The sequence below is a fragment of the Chlorocebus sabaeus genome, chromosome 10 (genome assembly GCF_047675955.1).
Source record: "Chlorocebus sabaeus isolate Y175 chromosome 10, mChlSab1.0.hap1, whole genome shotgun sequence".
In the NCBI taxonomy this organism is placed as follows: Eukaryota; Metazoa; Chordata; class Mammalia; order Primates; family Cercopithecidae; genus Chlorocebus; species Chlorocebus sabaeus.
Genome location: NC_132913.1, coordinates 54795470 through 54812804, shown reverse-complemented (window position 1 = coordinate 54812804; position 17335 = coordinate 54795470). Strand labels below are relative to the sequence as shown.

General features: G+C 36.1%; 1 protein-coding gene across 5 annotated transcripts in view; it reads right to left on the bottom strand.

Annotated features, from left to right (window-relative positions):
* The window catches only part of B3GALT1 (beta-1,3-galactosyltransferase 1), a 554365-nt gene that overhangs the window by 349034 nt on the left and 187996 nt on the right, over positions 1 to 17335 (bottom strand). For all 5 annotated transcript variants that reach the window (XR_012094209.1, XM_073019780.1, XM_007965251.3 and 2 more), the window contains one exon: positions 4945 to 5045. The gene's annotated coding sequence lies outside the window, so the exon portion shown is untranslated. The remainder of the gene's footprint in view (positions 1 to 4944; positions 5046 to 17335) is intronic.

The window sequence follows — 17335 nt, the reverse complement described above, 5'->3', positions numbered from 1 at the left end:
GCAAAATGGCACTTCTTCTTCACTGCTTTCTCTAAGTGTTTCAAAGTTTCACTCTCTAATCACTTCTCATCCACATGAAGGTTGTTAAATGATGATGAAGCTTTTGGTTTCTGCATGCCTACATCTGCCACCAATGCTTATGAGATTATTGTTCTAGAAGGCCCTCCCAAGTAATCCTCCTTATTTATGCTTTCTCTACTCAAATTTTTGCTGTACTTTACTGTGTTACAAACATTAAACAGTCTAGAATTTGAAAACATTTTACCTTATATTTTTGTTTCTGTCATATACATATACATTACAGAAATTCCTGAAGACAGAAATTGTCTACCCCACAGCAGTGGTTGTCATCTTTCCCTTTTATCAGTAAAGCCAACGGTACGACATTAAAAAAAATAAGATTCCAGGGCCCCAAGTCAGTTCTGAAGAAAGTGAATTACTTGTCTAGCTTTTGAAAGAAATCTGTGTTTTCAGAATTTCTCCCAAATGATTCTGATAATTTGCTAGATATGGGTATCACTGCTTTACAGAGTTTACCATGGGCTCATTACGAAGAGGAATCTCAAAACACCTTTTAACTTAAAAATTATTTACTTTAAAATTAAAAATGTATGACTAAAGCTTGTGATAATTAATTTGCCTCATGTAGATTTTAAAATCTAACATTTGATTTTGTGAGTACCATAAAATATCTAGGAAAATTTTAAAATTAAAAATACCTGAAATTTCACCACATATGCTATTTTATGTGCATATAATCATATCAAACATACAGTTATAGATTCTCATTTTTCTTTGATATAGGTTTATTTTAGATACTTCTTACATGCCATATTTTAAAACAGTGAAAATAACATTCCATTGGAATGAGGGTACTAACTAACTTCATAATTTCCCTATTTTGGACTTCTTAGGTATTTATTTTTTTCCCTAAAATATAAGTATCATAACTAATATCTTTTATGTAAACAATTCATTGAATATAGATGCAATTGTAAGCATTTGATGTATTTATCAAATATTTATTCTATTTTAAAGTTATACACTTTATTCTTTTTTTAAAATGCTGTAATCTTAGGCACAATTTTTTGCTAGTTTCTTCAATGAGTTTGTTTTCTAATTTTTAGACTCTTAGGACAATCTGCAATCAAGTATACCATTATAATGTGCCACAAAGTTATTCAATCTTGTTGGCATATTCTCTTGATTCCTATATTTAGCCCAGATCTCCCTACTACTCTGTTTCAGGAGTACTTCCTAACATAAACCACACTGAAGGGATAAAAATTCTAACTGGTACGTATCAGTTTCTTAAAGTGTAGCCTATAGATCACCAGTAATACAACAACATGAGGAGCTTGATAAAAGTGGAGAATCATGGACTACAAAATTACTTTTTGATATTTAGTTGTGGAGTCTAGGAAAATGAAATTTAAACAAGAATCCAAAGAAACTCTTCTGTATACACTAATGTCTGAAAATCCAGCATTCTATATGCCATGTTATCAGCAAATGTGCAGCATAGATTTAAGGCACTTCCAATGCCAACATACTTCTTATCATCCTACTTCTTTCCCCACCCAACCCTCCTGCACTGGAGTCCATCTTTTACAGAAAGTAGAGAACATGTTTATTTTATCTTTGCATTTCTGTCACTGTTGAGACTCTATTTTGCACATAAAAACTGCATAAGAATGTTAGTTGTTTAATTTTTAACCAGATCCATACTCTGTTAAGTTAGTTTTGATCATTACACAAAATTACTTGCATGGCTTGAAATGGTTTACCTATTTTTTTCTTAAATTATAAAGTTTGACTGGTATCTTTGGAACTTTGTTAAAATATTTCTATAGTAACTGATGTAGGGCTTTGTATATACTCACAGAATAAATGTGTCAGGCATTGTGATATATTTGAAGATAGAAATATTAGAGGAGTGGTCCTTACACTGGAGAAAGTAGCCCTCTACTAGTGAAGTTGGTATCATCAGAAAGGTTTACAAAATAATATAATCAAATCTAAGCATGCATCAAACATACAGAAAAATGACTATATTGTGAAAGCATCGTGAAGAATCTCTTTTCATGACTATATCTGCATGGCCAAATTTAACTGAATACAGAAATTGAGGCTGCCGAATTTGATGTGGCTCATATATAACACTGTAGTTCACGCCAGAAAGCTAACTTCGAACAGCATCAAACATGGCCTATTTTAATATCAAGATCTACAGAATATGCATATTTAAACAAGCCAGAATCTTTTATATCTTCTGTCTATTTTTATTTCAATGGTGTATTATTAGAAGAGTCTTTGCCTACTATGACCTCTTTCTATAACAGAGAATACTAGGTGTACACACACACACACACACACACACACACACACCCCTCTATATACACATACTTGGATATAACACACACTAATCTCAGTGCTGTCAGGGATAACCTCAGATTCTTGATCACTGTTATTACAAAGTGAATACTGAAAAAATTCATAGTAGCTAAGAATTCAGAGTCTTTTGGGCAATCACACTCTCTTTTATAGTTTATTATGTTAGAACATGAGACCATGAAAAACCACAATATACTTATTAGAATTGCTAAAACTCTAAGCACTGACAACACCAAATGCACGTAAAAATGTGCGGCAACAGGAAGGTCCTTTCAGTGCTGGTGGGAATGCAAAATATTACAGCTACTTTGAAATACAGTTTGGCAGTTCCTTATAAAACTACACTTTATTACCACTTAATCCAGTCATAATACTCCTTTGTATATACCTAAATGAGTTGAAAACTTCTGTCCACACAAAAATCTGCAAACAAATATTTATAGTGACTTTAAAAAGTAATTCCCAATTTGGAAACAAACAAGATATCCTTCACTAGGTAAATGGGTAAACTATGGTACATCCGTCCAATGAAATATTCAGTCATAAAAAGAAATGAGCTATTAAGCCACAGAAAACATAGATGAACCTTAAAAGCCCATTGCTTTGTAAAAGAAGTCAAAATGAACAGGCTACATACTGCATGATTCCAACTATATGTCATTCTGGAAAAGGTCAAACTATGGAGGCAGTAAAAAGATCAGACATTGCCAGGGTTTCAGTGGAGGGAGAGAAGAGGGAATAGGAGGAAGATGGGGGATTTTTAGAGCAGCGAAGCTATTCTGTGTGATGCAGCAGTAATAGAAATTTGTCATTATATGTGTGTCAAAACCCATAAAATATCCAACACAAAGACTGAAACCTTATGCAACTATGGACTTCAGTTAAAAGGCTCTATCAATATTGAGTCATCACTTGTAACAAATGTACCATGTACCATGTTAATACAAGATGTTAATAATACGGAAAACTGAGTGTGGGTTGAGGGAGAGGATTATGTGGAAGCTCTCTGTACTTTCCAATTAATTTTTCTGCAAACATAAAACTACTTTTTTTTTTTTTTTTTTTTGAGATTGAGTCTTGCTCTGTCGCCCAGCCTGGAGTGCAGTGGTATGATCTCGCACTACAAGCACCTGCCACCACGCCCGGCTAATTTTTTTGTATTTTTAGTAGAGACGGGGTTTCACTGTGTTAGCCAGGATGGTTTTGATCTCCTGACCTCGTGATCTGCCCGCCTCAGCCTCCCAAAGTGCTGGGATTACAGGCATGAGCCACCGCCCCCAGCCCATAAAACTACTTTTAAAAAAGTCTGTTAATGAGAAAAAAAAAAAAAAAAAAAGCAAAAGTAAAACCAAAGACACAGAAGTTGTTAAAATTAAACCAAACCAAAGACTACAATTCTGGTCAGATGAGACAACTTCTAGAACTGTAACTGCAGTCTTTTATGGTGATACCCCTGGTTTCCCAACTGTTACTTCTTATTCCCGAGGTGGTACCTGTGGTAGTACCTGTGAAGATATTGGAATAAGGCACAGAAGAAATACCACAGAGTGTTCAGGCCCCATTAGCCTGAAACCTACCATTCTTCAATATTCAGTCTGGCTTTGAGTCAAGTCCAGAATCTGCTGAAGACTTAAACATTTTTTGAATGACTACTAACATAACAGAATCAGGAGTTACCCAGCCTAGTCCAAATATTGAAAGGAGGCCTAAAAGTACACACCTACCTCAAATTATGGGGAGTTCTCATTACCCTGGGGACAAAATTTTGTCTTGTGTAAATTCCTCCAGAACCCTAAGAAAACAAGGGATCCTGCCAGAACTGAGATGTGCCCCTGGGTCCTCTAAGGAAGAGCTTCTTTATCATTTTGTGAATGGGGAGGAAAAAGGAAAAGATTCCGAGTTCAAGTTTCTTGACACAAGACCAGGAATACTGGTCAATCTTCAGGTAAAATTAACTTCCAGTGAAAATCTAGAACCCGATGTCTTAATTTTTTCCTAAGAAAAACTCCTCTAAGTCCAGACTTCAAATATAGACATGCATAAAAAGCAGCAGACGCTGTAGGGCTTTCCAAAAGGAAAGGTTCTATTGCTCACCAGCACAGCTCCCCAACACAATGGTCTACAGATGTGCTAATAAGATGCCAAGGCTTCAGCCCTGGAGCTGCTCAGCAGTGCCAGTCATCTCTGCTTGTGAGAAGCCCTCTCAGTATATCCTAGGAATATTACCATTTTCCATGTGTGTCATGGCAAGAAGGCTGACAAAACACTTTGCAATCTCTGCTAATGGTGCTTCTATTCCAAAGTGGCCAGAGTGATGCTTTGCAATTACTCTTGTTTCTACGTATCATCCTACTCCAAATATGAGGATAATATTTGTTGAGGAGTTATTTCTGATCATATTTCATGTGAAAGGTATAAAGCATGAAATACTACAAAGCTATAAGCAAATTCAGAGCAAACTTAATATTTTGGATAATGTCATCTATTTTTACATCACAGTTTTGTAAATATTCAAAGACTATTAAACCAAAAATAGGAATCAGCTGTTACCCTATGACGAAAATTTCTGCACTCCTTTTAAGGAGCATCCGTGTCTTCACAAAATCCCTCCACTCCTGGATTGAGCAGCTCTTGAAGCGTTTCTACTGGGTCTAAAAGGAAAGAAAAATATATGAGTAACTTTGGAGGCACTTCAGCTGACATTAGCACTTTGTTTCAAGTTGTTCGGATTCTCTTTTCACCATTTCGTAAAATTTCCACGTATCTTACATCAAATTATTCTGCACAAAACAATCAGCACTTAAAGAACACTTAATTTGAAAAGGAATTTTCTTCCTTTATATCATTACAATCTCCTCTTTATGCAAAGAAGTCTTTGAATAAATGATGTCTTCACTGGTTATAAAGTCATTTTAAAATTTTTCCACAATTATTTGCTTACTTTCCCTAGACATTAATTTTATTCTGTGGTCTCACTTAAAATAGCAAGTGTTTCCACAAGAGAAGTAGAATATTGTTAGTTCTAAACAGTCTTGTCTGTGGTTTCCTTAAGACTGTCTTGTTGCCTTACTCTGCTATGATAAACTAACACATTTGGTTCCTAATCTTCTATACCTAATTTTTTCTGATGTAAAAATCCCTACCAAATCCCGAAGTATTCCATCAAGTCTATAATAATACTGACGGGAGCCAGTGAAAAAGTGTGTTCTGCCAGCATGTTCTATAAGATAGCCTTCCATCAACACAAAGTCTCAGGCATTCTTTTCTGGAACTCGCAAGGAAAATAAGCTGGCTTTGGCAGTTGATCACAGACTGTTCTAATTCAATGAATCCATTTTCTACAGGCTTTACTTGGCAAGCTTCTTTCCACTGCCTGCAAATGGACTACATTTCTTTGTAAACCTCGTTGCAATTCAACCCAAACACCTCTACACCCCAGCTATCTGTTACTGAAAAACCTATTTTAAAGAAGACTTTCAGTGGAATACCTAATTTTAGAGCCTTTCCTTAACCTTTACAAACCGTTATGCATATGTCATCATCTACAGAAGGGTGTTGTGGAAAAAGGACGCCAATGGTGTAGTGATGTGTAATACTGGAGAAGTCAGAAAGCCCGGGCTGAGTTACCTGCTCTAAAATGTGCCCCTCTTGATCTGCTTGGCTTATCAAATGATCTGCCTATGGAAGTTCATAGTACAATGACATTAGTTTGATGGCACCTCTGAACTCTACTTCTAACAATCATTCTGCATATTTTTAGAATTCTTAAAAGCACATAGTTGTAGATTGGGGAAAATGTCATCAATAAATCCTCCAAGGAGGCACAAAGTATTTTTTTTGTAATATCATAGTCCTTCATTATTAATCTTATTTTTAACATGGGTAAGTTCCTGATTCCCATGAATGCAATTAAATATCTATGGATAAATTGAAAAATCTTAAAGTTGCATGAAATAAGCCTGACACAAAAAAGTGCATACTACATAGTTACATTTATATGAAGTTCTAGAAAAGGCAAAAATAAGCTATAATGATCATCAGAACAGTGGCTGTGAGGAATTGACAGAAATAGAGCAAGAGGGAACTCTCTGGAATAATGAAAAAATTCTCTATCTTGATTGGATAATGGTTACATGGGTGTATACACTCGACAAAATTCATGGAACTGTGACCTTAAAATCTGTACACTTTATTGTAACTAAACTTGTACTTAATTTAAAAAACAAACAGACAAACAATAGGACCGAGGCTTCTCGAGTTTTGGTATGATTTTGAATGACAGAGTCTTTAAGATGAACTGTACAGTGAAAGCCAATTATTTATTCCTTCATTCATTTATCCACTTGAGAAAGATTTACTAAACACTGATATACCCATAATTAATACAATGGCAGTGTGCTACAAAAAATAATGGTTAGCAAAATAGACATAGCCCTTATTCTTACAGACATTAGAGTCTGTTGGGGGAAAATAGACAATTAAAATAGACAAAAACAAAGAACTATCACTGTAGCATGGGAAGAAGGCCTATATTTTAACCAAGAGCTGCATCAAGACAGAATGAACTACTTTATACTAAACCCTAAGCCAATGTGAGCTGAAAATATTGGTGTTCCCTGAGTCATTAAAAGCCAATAGAGTGCTCAGACCAAAGCAAACCAAATAATGTTTTTCTATTAAACCAAGCCTAAATATGCTCCAAATCTAATGAATCAAAACATCAAAATATTTTTCAAGTCAAATTTCGTTTGGCCATTGAAGACTCTTTTTTTTTTTTTTTTTTTTTTTTTTTTTTTTTACAGAATTTAGGTTGTCTACGTCCTAAGGCATTTTACATATACAGCTGTCCACAGGAATAACATGGTGTTAAATGACCTTCTTTTCCATGAGCAAGTCCCAGCTGGGAAGACAGGTGCATCTACTTCTGGTCACTCTGCTGCCAATGGGGGATTTGCAGGCTTTCCCAACAGCAAGCATTATGCATACTCACGACAAATCCAAGCTTGTGACAGGTGCAGTATTTGATATACAAACAAAGTATAACCACGAATAGACCCGTATTCCAATATAAAATGCTTTCAGATACTTACATCCCCCTCACCACTACCAAACACACACTTTAAAATGAAGTCCTTCTGTGGGCAATCCCATTTTTAAAGCACATGAAAATATTTTATAGCCTAACTAGTATTAAAAAATCCTCTTGTTTCTTTTTTGGTTTCCCAACCAATTTGTTCAAAATCTCTCCAAAATGAGAGGAGTCATTTATAAGATTAAACAGATAAAAGAATATAATTAACATGAGAAAAATAAATAAAACATGAACCAAATAAAGAGTTAGGGGATTTTTAAGCCTTCTAAGGAAGGCTAACCTATTGTTATTTTGTGAAACTGTCTAGAAGAAAATCAATTATCTGTTAAAGAATACTCCAAGAGGAAACATGCTAATAACAGTGGGTAGTTCAAAAATATGCTTTGGAATGAGAAGCTTACTTTAAACCGAGGCCATAAAGGATGCTGAATGTTTTATATTTAATCAGCAAAACATACACAACATTACCTTCCCAGTCTCTGACCAGACAACTTAGGGTTTGGGCTACAGTCTACTGGCAGGACAAAAAGTGGACTTCTGAACAAAGTAAGTGGGACCTGAAACAATTAATTCAAATAGATGAGCCACTTTACACCCTCAAAAAACATGGTCAGATTTCAATCCTAACTCTACAATGATAGTTTCATTACTTTCTCACTCTGGTCAGTGATAAATTCAAAAGAAATCCTTTATTGCTGATAAGGAATTATAGTTCCTGTTTGTATACATCCCACATATCTAATATTTTTTAACAAAAATATAAACATTTTAAAATCTCAAGTTTTATTTTTGATTCTACAGCCAAATGGTTGATAATTAAAGGAGTTAACATAATGGAACATTTTCCCAGCATTCTTGTGTGATTTTTTCCTTCTACTTCTCCAATTTCTACTCTCCCAATCCCACTTTAATGTTTTTGCTTTCTATTCTTTCTTTTGGACAATGTATCAGTTCTCTGTGTTTCCTGGTCATTCTTTCATATTTACCTTCTCATAAACATGGTACTTTAAAGGAAATGTGGTATTGAGTTTGTGAGATATAAAGAATCTTTTATTTTTTTTTTCTTCTTTTTCTTTTTTTTTTTTTTTTTTTTTTTTTGGATACAGTGTCTTGCTCTGTCACCAGGCTGGAGTGCAGTGGCAGGATCTCAGCTCACTGCAACCTCTGCTTCCTGGGTTCAAGCAATTCTCCTGCCTCAGCCTCCCAAGTAGCTGGGACTACAGGTATGTGCCACCACACCCAGCTAATTGTTGTACTTTTAGTAGAGATGGGGTTTCACCATGTTGGCCAAGATGGTCTTGATCTCTTGACCTTGTGATCCACCTGCCTTGTCCTCCCAAAGTGCTGGGATTACAGGCGTGAGCCACTGTGTCCAGCCTGAAGAATCTCATAAACATTACATTAATTAAATTAAATTAAGTTAATTAAATTAACTGAAGACTTTCTCAAATTTCAGTCCATTGGATATATAATTGTGGTACAGAATTCTAGATGATTTCTAATGGTTTTTCATGACCATGACTTCTCAAGTAACGCCCAAAGATATCATGACCTTCAGTCTGCAGAGCTTGTATGTAATGATAAGACAAGGCTTTCCTCTGTGTCCTGAGAGCAAATTTTAAGCAGCTATAACTTAATGCATCTATTGACACTAAAATCTAACTAACAGCACTGAAACATTTTGAAAACAGAAGTAAAATCTTTGGAACTAGTGATTTGGGAGTAAATTTTTCCAGAGGTTCAAATTTAGGGATCATCTTTAATGCATATGCACAGTTTAGATTAATTCAAAAGCATATATTTAGCTCCTATGATGTGGCAGTCTTCACCAAAGTACTAAGGACACATACCCCTTCCTCTAAATTAACTTCATAGCTTAGCCATTGAAGTCAAAGGAGACATAACCACATACAAGATAACTTAATGCCATTTGTCAAGTGCTATGACAACTGTAAGCATAGCATTAGGAAATATGTAGCCTGGACACTCAATTTCCCAGATGAAGTGAGAATGACTAGGACATGTTCCATAAATATTGACTGAGCATCTGACTTTAGGATAGCAAACCAGTTGTTCCATCTAATCCAATTAAGAAACTATCCTGATTGTTAGTTACAGGAGACCTAATTAAATGCTTACACACTTCCTTTTGTCCTGTTTTTCATTCAAATAATCTTTTTTTCAAAACTTGCCATGTGGGTGGTTCAAGCAGAATTTTCTCACCCATAAAATGTACACATTTATAGAATTATATTTTGATATTTAATAATATATATGCTTTTAAACCAAAAATAAATTTCTAAGCCCTCAAACTAACTGAATGGATCCCTCCTCTTGGTCAAGAGGATTTCAAAGTAAACCTGAAAAACTTGTTCAGGCCATGATGGGAAGTGGGGGTTGTATATGTCTTACTATACTCTCTTCCCTTTGGAATTCAGCCACAACTGACCAGCATTAGCATTAAAACAGAGATCTTAAGGATGACAAAACAGACTCTTTACAGCAAGATACCGAATTCTAACTCACTCTAGTCTAGCATCACATGATAAACTGTAGGCCCTGAAATAAATTATTTTACCCTGAAATATATTTCTTGGACATATTTTGAAATGGCCATGGCAAAGCTGTCTCTTGTGAGGGAAGTGTACATTCTGTAGTGAATCCCCTTCCCTTTCTAGTTCTTTTTCTGATCCTGAAGAGATTAGCTGAGAGTCTAGCACCTTTTAAAGATCTGAATAGGAAACATTTGCCACCTATTGCCTCTAAGGGTAGCCACTTATGAGACTTCATCTACATAATAGAACCTTGGTCTCCACAATCTCTTCTTAACCTAGACACTCCTTTCAATTGATTCCAGGTCTTCAGGTAATAACAAAACTCATTCAACCAACTGCCAATCAGAAAAATCTTCAAATCCACCTATGACCTAGAAGACCCTCCTTCAAGTTGTCCCATTTTTCTGGATTGAAACAATGTATAACTTATACGTATTGATTGATGTCTGCCTGTAACTTCTGTTCCACTAAAATGCATAAAATCAAGTTGTACTCCAGCAACCTTGGGCACACATTCTCAGTACCTCTTGAGACTGTCTTGGGCCTTAGCCACTCATATTTGGCTCAAAATAAACCTTTTTAAATATTTTATAGAGTTTGACTCTTTTTTGTTGACATAAAGTACTTAGTACAGTACCTGGTATAGTAATTGCCCTCCACTCCACTCCCTCCCAAAAAAGAAAGAGAATAAAACTCAACACATTTTTACTGAAGGCTTGGCTTATCATTGTTAACTATCTGTCCTTAGGCAAAATTTTTCACATATAAAGATGTGAGATTAGTTGTCATAGTTAGTCCCTTAGAAGAGGTCATCGAACTTATCAAAAGAGGTTGCTCATGTTTATATCTGAAGGAAGAGCCACATATTCCTTAAAGACAATAGGGCCCATATGGAGCTTCTATATGTGGCTAGAGGTCAGTTCTTAACGGAGACAGCTCCATTGAAGAGGCTTGTTGTCTGCAATAGAGGCAGAGGGCTTCGGAATTTCCGTAGGATCCATGGATAGGTTCTATAGGGTCTCTATATTCCTCTTAAATACACTGAATGAACAATTATGGACCAAATAATGAACCAAAAGAACACCGGGTATTTTCATTGGAAAAGCAGGCATTATTTAATATACAGTTCCAAGTTATCTGATTCTATGGAGGGCTGATTGACCTATTTTACAAGGCTATAAATTATATACAGATGATAGCAATTAAAATAATACTTATCCAAAAACATGTAAATTCCTTTTGGTGGAGGAATAACTGATCTTTCTCTCCACTGCAACCTAGGGGGAGAGCCAATTTTTCATCTATTTGTAGATTTATTTTGACATTCCTGACTCAACCATATATGTGCATTAATTTGAGTTCTACATTAAACCAGTTAACATTTTACTGGTTTCCTTGTTAATAACTGAATTATATAACATTTTGATAGTTTTTTATATTTGTACAACAATCTTGAATTTGTCCCTTTTGAAAATTATCTTTGAATATTTTTATTTATTTGTGTTTTGATTTCCCATAATAATTTAGCCAAGTACTGTCATATGAACCCAGTGTTTACGTTTGTAGATACTATCATTGTGGCCTCAAGAAGTTTGTTGTTGTTGTTGTTTTTTGAGAAGGAGTTTCGGTCTTGTTGCCCAGGCTGGAGTGCCATGGCATGATCTCAGCTCACTACAATCTCCACCTTCCAGGTTCAAGTGATTCTCCTGCCTCAGCCTTCTGAGTAGCTTGGATTACAGGCATGTGCCACCACGCCCAGCTAATTTTGTATTTTTAGTAGAGACGGGGTTTCTCCATGTTGGTCAGGCTGGTCGTGAACTCCCAACCTCAGGTGATCTGCCCACCTCAGCCTCCCAAAGTGCTGGGATTACAGGTGTGAGCCACCATGCCCGGCTGTTGGCCTCAAGTTTTAATGAGAAAAGAACAGAGATAGCAAAAGGCAAACAATGATACTGTGCAGAGGCTCCACAAAATACTAGAATTATCATAATACAGCACACTGCGTTATAATTATGTTTTGTAAGAGATATAAGCACAGTGTTTATGCTTGGCTTTCTTTTTTGAGAGAGAGTCTGGCTCTGTCGCCCAGGCTGGAGTGCAGTGGTGCGATCTCAGCTCATTGCAACCTCCGCCTCCCGAGTTCAAGTGATTCTTCTGCCTCAGCCTCCCTAGTAGTTGGGATTACAGGCACCCGCCACCATGCCCGGCTGATTTTTGTATTTTTAGTAGAGTCAGGGTTTCACTGTGTTGGCCAGGTTTATGCTTGGTTTTGTTTGCATATTTTTAAGTAACAATGTAATAAAAATGATTTAACACTGGGGTTCAAAGAGAAGATTTTTGTACTAGTTTTTGTTTTTGTCTTAAAGACACTGTACATATTGTAGAAGTTTGAGAAACAATGGCCTGGAGGATTGTGAACAATGTATATTTCAAATTTTGCATTTGTGAAAATTTAGTGTGTAAGTTATAAAACTCTGGTGTCCTGAAAGAGTTATTTTAATCTCATGATCATCTTTAATTCTTACTTACTTCCCATCAGATCACGTACTATAAGAATAAAGAAAGCTCAAAATAAATGTCATTGTTTTAAAAACCCAGACATAATGGAGATTTGAAAGCCCCACTATGTAGCTGTAAAATATCATTCATCTCTTCAGATTTTGATATATTATTCGAGTTTAGTAACATTAGAGTCAGACTATGAGATTATTTTATTAACCAAGAACTGTGAGAAGAGATGTCTTTATACCGCATCCATTTTAAAGCAAGAAGGCAGGCAGAAAGGAACGACACAAAATTTGTGCTGTTAAAACTTATAGGATCATTTCCTACCCTTCTACAACTAACTGTATCTTGAGAAAATGACGGCTGTTAGGTTGGAAGTGTGTTTCAATTGTTTTCTAAAAAAAAAAAAAAAAAAAAATTCTTTTTCTGCATACTATTCACTTAAAGAGCCTTTTAATCTCTTTAATCTCTGAAAAAAAAAGAGCCTTTAATCTCTAGAAAAAGGCTTTTAAATTCTGCCTTTAACTTTTTAACTCTGCCTTAAGATTGTGTATCCTGAAATAACTCTTTTGGGCATGTAACACAGTACTCTCTCTAGTGGTGGAGAAATACAAAATACACAATTAACTCTACCACCATACAGAACAGGTAAAGATTCCAGGTTTGGCTGTGAACTTCCTGGAAAGGCAAGCTTTAGGAGGTTCTTACTGTTTGAAAAATGATGCTCATTTGGTCAGAGAGGAATTCTCAGTATTTAGGAAATTAGGGACATGACCATCATTCTTTCTCAGCTACTTATATCTAGTGCCTGGCACACAGGCATTCAATACATAAATCAATCATGTGTATAGCTAAGATTGGACCAAGACAGCATGGCTGTGTTGAAACATTTTAGAAAAGCAAATTCAGTGATAGCATGTGCAGCTCTACTATAGCAAAAGCATTTTAGCATTCATTTTGTTTTAATGGAGGAATATTATTTAAGTTAGATTACAGAGGTATATAATTAAAACATTTATTGTTTTGTTTTTATTTTAGTTTATGGAGATAGGCAAACATAGATAAATCTACAGAACAACTATTGTTTTATTCCACTGTGGATTTGTTCTGTAGTGGGGTATTTTGATTAAAGTAAGTGAAGAATTTTTCAATTTATTTTAGTTATGTTTTTCTGCCATATACAAGCAGCAAAGAGGACTTTATGCCTCAGGATAAGGTTGATTCACAGAGAACAAAGATGCACATTTTTGGCCTTTGAGCAATTAATTTGACCTTTGTAAGTCAACAGTGCAGACAATTCTTTAAAACCGTGGTTTTGAATTGCAAGTACCAGCTGCTGGACAGAAAAAAAATTCCAAAAGCTTGAATTTAAATATCAAGAACCAAATCTTAAGAGGACTTGGAGCAAAGGGTTCAAGGCCACAGTTAAGGTGGAAAAGATAAGTGAAGCCATGAGCAGTTTTTCTATGGCACCAAAGAGGAGAGATATAGAAAGGGAAACAAAAAGAGTGTAGAAAGTATGGGTTGCCCTCTTCCCTGAACCTACTCTGGGGATGAAACTCTGGCGAGTTGGGTGATAGAAACTTCCCAAAATATTTAGTCACTTTTGTACTGGGGACTCACTCCAAGTCAACACTGAAGCTTGAGAAGAAAATAACCTTGCTGATTGCCTTTATCAAACTAAGCTGCAACAGGTGGAAATGTCAGCAAGGCAAGTCTGGGTAAAGAGAAGGCCTAAGATAGTCCCTACCTCACCTGTGGTTTTGTTTGTTCGTTTGTTTTTTAGCACTCACAAGTTCTCAACACCATGGCTGAGGAACAAAAGGGAGTTAAGGGTTGACAATCAGCAAGCCTAAAGAGTCACTCCAGCTTGATGTTATGGGAGTCCACGGCTGCACAAAGCTGCAGAGTGGGCAGCCCTAGCTGTGAAACCTCCTTTGCAGAGCTTATGGCAGTGGGAGAAATTGAGCATGGTTGACTCCATTTTGCTTCTAGCCTTGCAGGCTGCTGGCTTCGCTCATTCTTGGGCATGGGGCTGGCTAGGCATTGAAGGAGTTTAGTTTATCCTTTAACTTTGAAGCAAAGATGGTAATAGTCCCTCCCTAAAACTGATCCCTTCCTGGTCTGGGGGCTGAAACTGCTTTCGTAAGGTTAATGGAAGGCTACAAGATGAGGTGGAAGGGGCATGAATTCTGCTAAAAGGTAGGCATGGTTTCTACAATCCCTTACTGCTCAAGAGTCATGCAGCCAGGGGTCACAAGATTTGTGACTTCATCAATTGCTCCTATAGTTAATATCACGACTGTAGAGCCCAAGATGGCTCTTTCCAGATGTTTTACAGACTTTTGCATTCCGGCAACTGACTGACTCCCCCCAGACATAATCCACAATCATCCTGTGGCCCCATCCAGAGGCAGACTCAGCTCATGAGGACCATTTTCCACATCCGTATGACTGTTCCCCAACCAATAAGCAGCACCTATTCTGTAGTCTTCTGCCCACAAAATTATTGGAAAGCCTCTAACTTCTGAACCTTTTGACTGATTTAAGTGATTCTACCACGTGGCTAGCGTCACATTACTTAAACTCTTTCTTTATTGCAATAAATGCCATGGTCTCGTTGAACTGGTTTTGTCTGTGCAGTGGACAAAAAAAATCCCATTGGATGATTACAGTGGTGGGATATCCTGAGTTGAACCCAAAGAGGATCACTTTGAGACAGGAGGTAGCCAAGTTACCTCAGATTGCAAGACTGAACTTTTTGCTACCAATCAAAAAAAGACCAGAGTTGAATAGTGCTTAGTAGCAGAAATATGAAAGGTATATTTTACTCACTTGAATCTTGTTACATTTCCATCTCAGTCATACAGTTTTAAAACAAAAGTGAATACATTCAAAATATATGCTCTCCCACAAACATATATCAGTTCACCCTTAAATAATCAAATAGTAACTAACAGGGAGGAGAAGAGATTGTTCTGTAACTCCTGGGTCCCTAGCATTTAGTGCAAAGCTTGATCTAAAATATACATGCAGATTTTTGAATTAGTAATTGAATAAATTAATTATTGCCAATACCCATCTAGACAATAATAATAAATGCTAATACTACCGAACACTTGGTTGGAACTAAAACTTTGCCTGTACTACCTCATTTAATCTTCAACTACCTATACAGTAATATCAGTATTCTTGTTTTACACAGTGGGAAATTTTGGTTTATAAGGGTGAAGCGATCTACTCCATGTCCCAAAACTAGTAAACAGCATTTCTTTCTTTTTTTTTCTGCAGATGGAGTCTCACTCTGTCGCCCAGGCTGGAGTGCAGTGGCGTGATCTTGGCTCACTGAAAGCTCTGCCTCCCAGGTTCACACCATTCTCCTGCCTCAGCCTCCTAGTAGCATACAATCCAAAATATTATAATGCTGAAGCTTAATTTTGAAAGTCATTTTCAAATATTTGAAGAAAATTTAGAAAGTTGGTTTCACACTGCCAATTGCTTTTGTTTTTTTATGAGCCTTTATTTTAGTGTCCTCACTTAGTTAGCATCATAACACAGTAGATCTGGGAGGGACTTTATGGATAACCTCGTCCAGCCCTCCATCTAATGATTGATGGAACTGACTTCTTCAAGGGCACAGAGCAAACAAGGAGTTCTTTCTTTTGGAATAATTTGCCATGCTCTCTTCTTTCCACTTCAGTTTTTTTCTCTTGTTTCCTCACCCATTTAATAATTGTTAAAAGAGTTGGAAGGTGAAGTGTCATGGTATTTAGGATTATAAAGGACTGGGAACACAAGATCAGTGAATGAAGGTTGAGGAGAGAGCAGGTAAAGCAAACTCCTTTGCATTAATATATTACTATAAACTCTTCCTAAAGCTATGCTTTGAAATGCATGCTAAATGTATCCACTGTAAAGAAATTCTTCATAATGGCACAAATACTGCTATCTCCAACTTCAAATTTATTTCATTGCAAAGCAGATTTTCATATTTTGAAAATCCATTTTGTATATATTCTATTTTAATGTTCTGTGCCAACTTGCACAATACCCAAAATATAACAAAATATCAATCTTGTTTGAAACAATAAACAGACCTTTCAAATTCATACATCGTTAGTATTTTCTATTCTGCCATTCAAAATGTGTTTTTGTTGTTTTCTTTTCAATCAGCTTTACAGAAAAAGCATGGGTGGACAAATAGATGTACTCAAAATTGATGATTCAATGGAATGTGTCTGAGGAGAAATGATGTCTTTAAAATGTTGAACAGTTTCCACAACTACTCATTCTTTAAAACTGTTAGACACCAAGGTACATTGACAAATGGGTCTAATAGTTTCTCTGCAGTGGCCATCACAGCAGAATTGGTAATGTACTCTATTATTTTGTTAGACATGCACTTCTAGTGACATTATAGTGCCCATAAAATGGTCTGGTAACTTACAATCAGGATAAAACTAAGTAATATATTTCAGACTTAGTAGAAAGGTTTCTTTGGAACTTACTTCTGCATTATTATAGGATCTTACTGTATCATCATTCTTCGTTTTTCTGTCTAATCACCTAATTTTATTCTTCTTATGATTCTTAAACTGTTCTTGCAGTTAGTTTTTGTTCAAAGACTCATGTATCACTATTCTATATGGTCAATCACTGCATGGCCTAGAGTAGCAAATGTGCAACCAGGCCCAGGGTGTGGGCACAATGGAATATAACCTGAGATTGGGTCACATTACCCCAAGGGTGTCATTTCATCCTGTACCTCCAGCTCTACTTGCCAACGTGA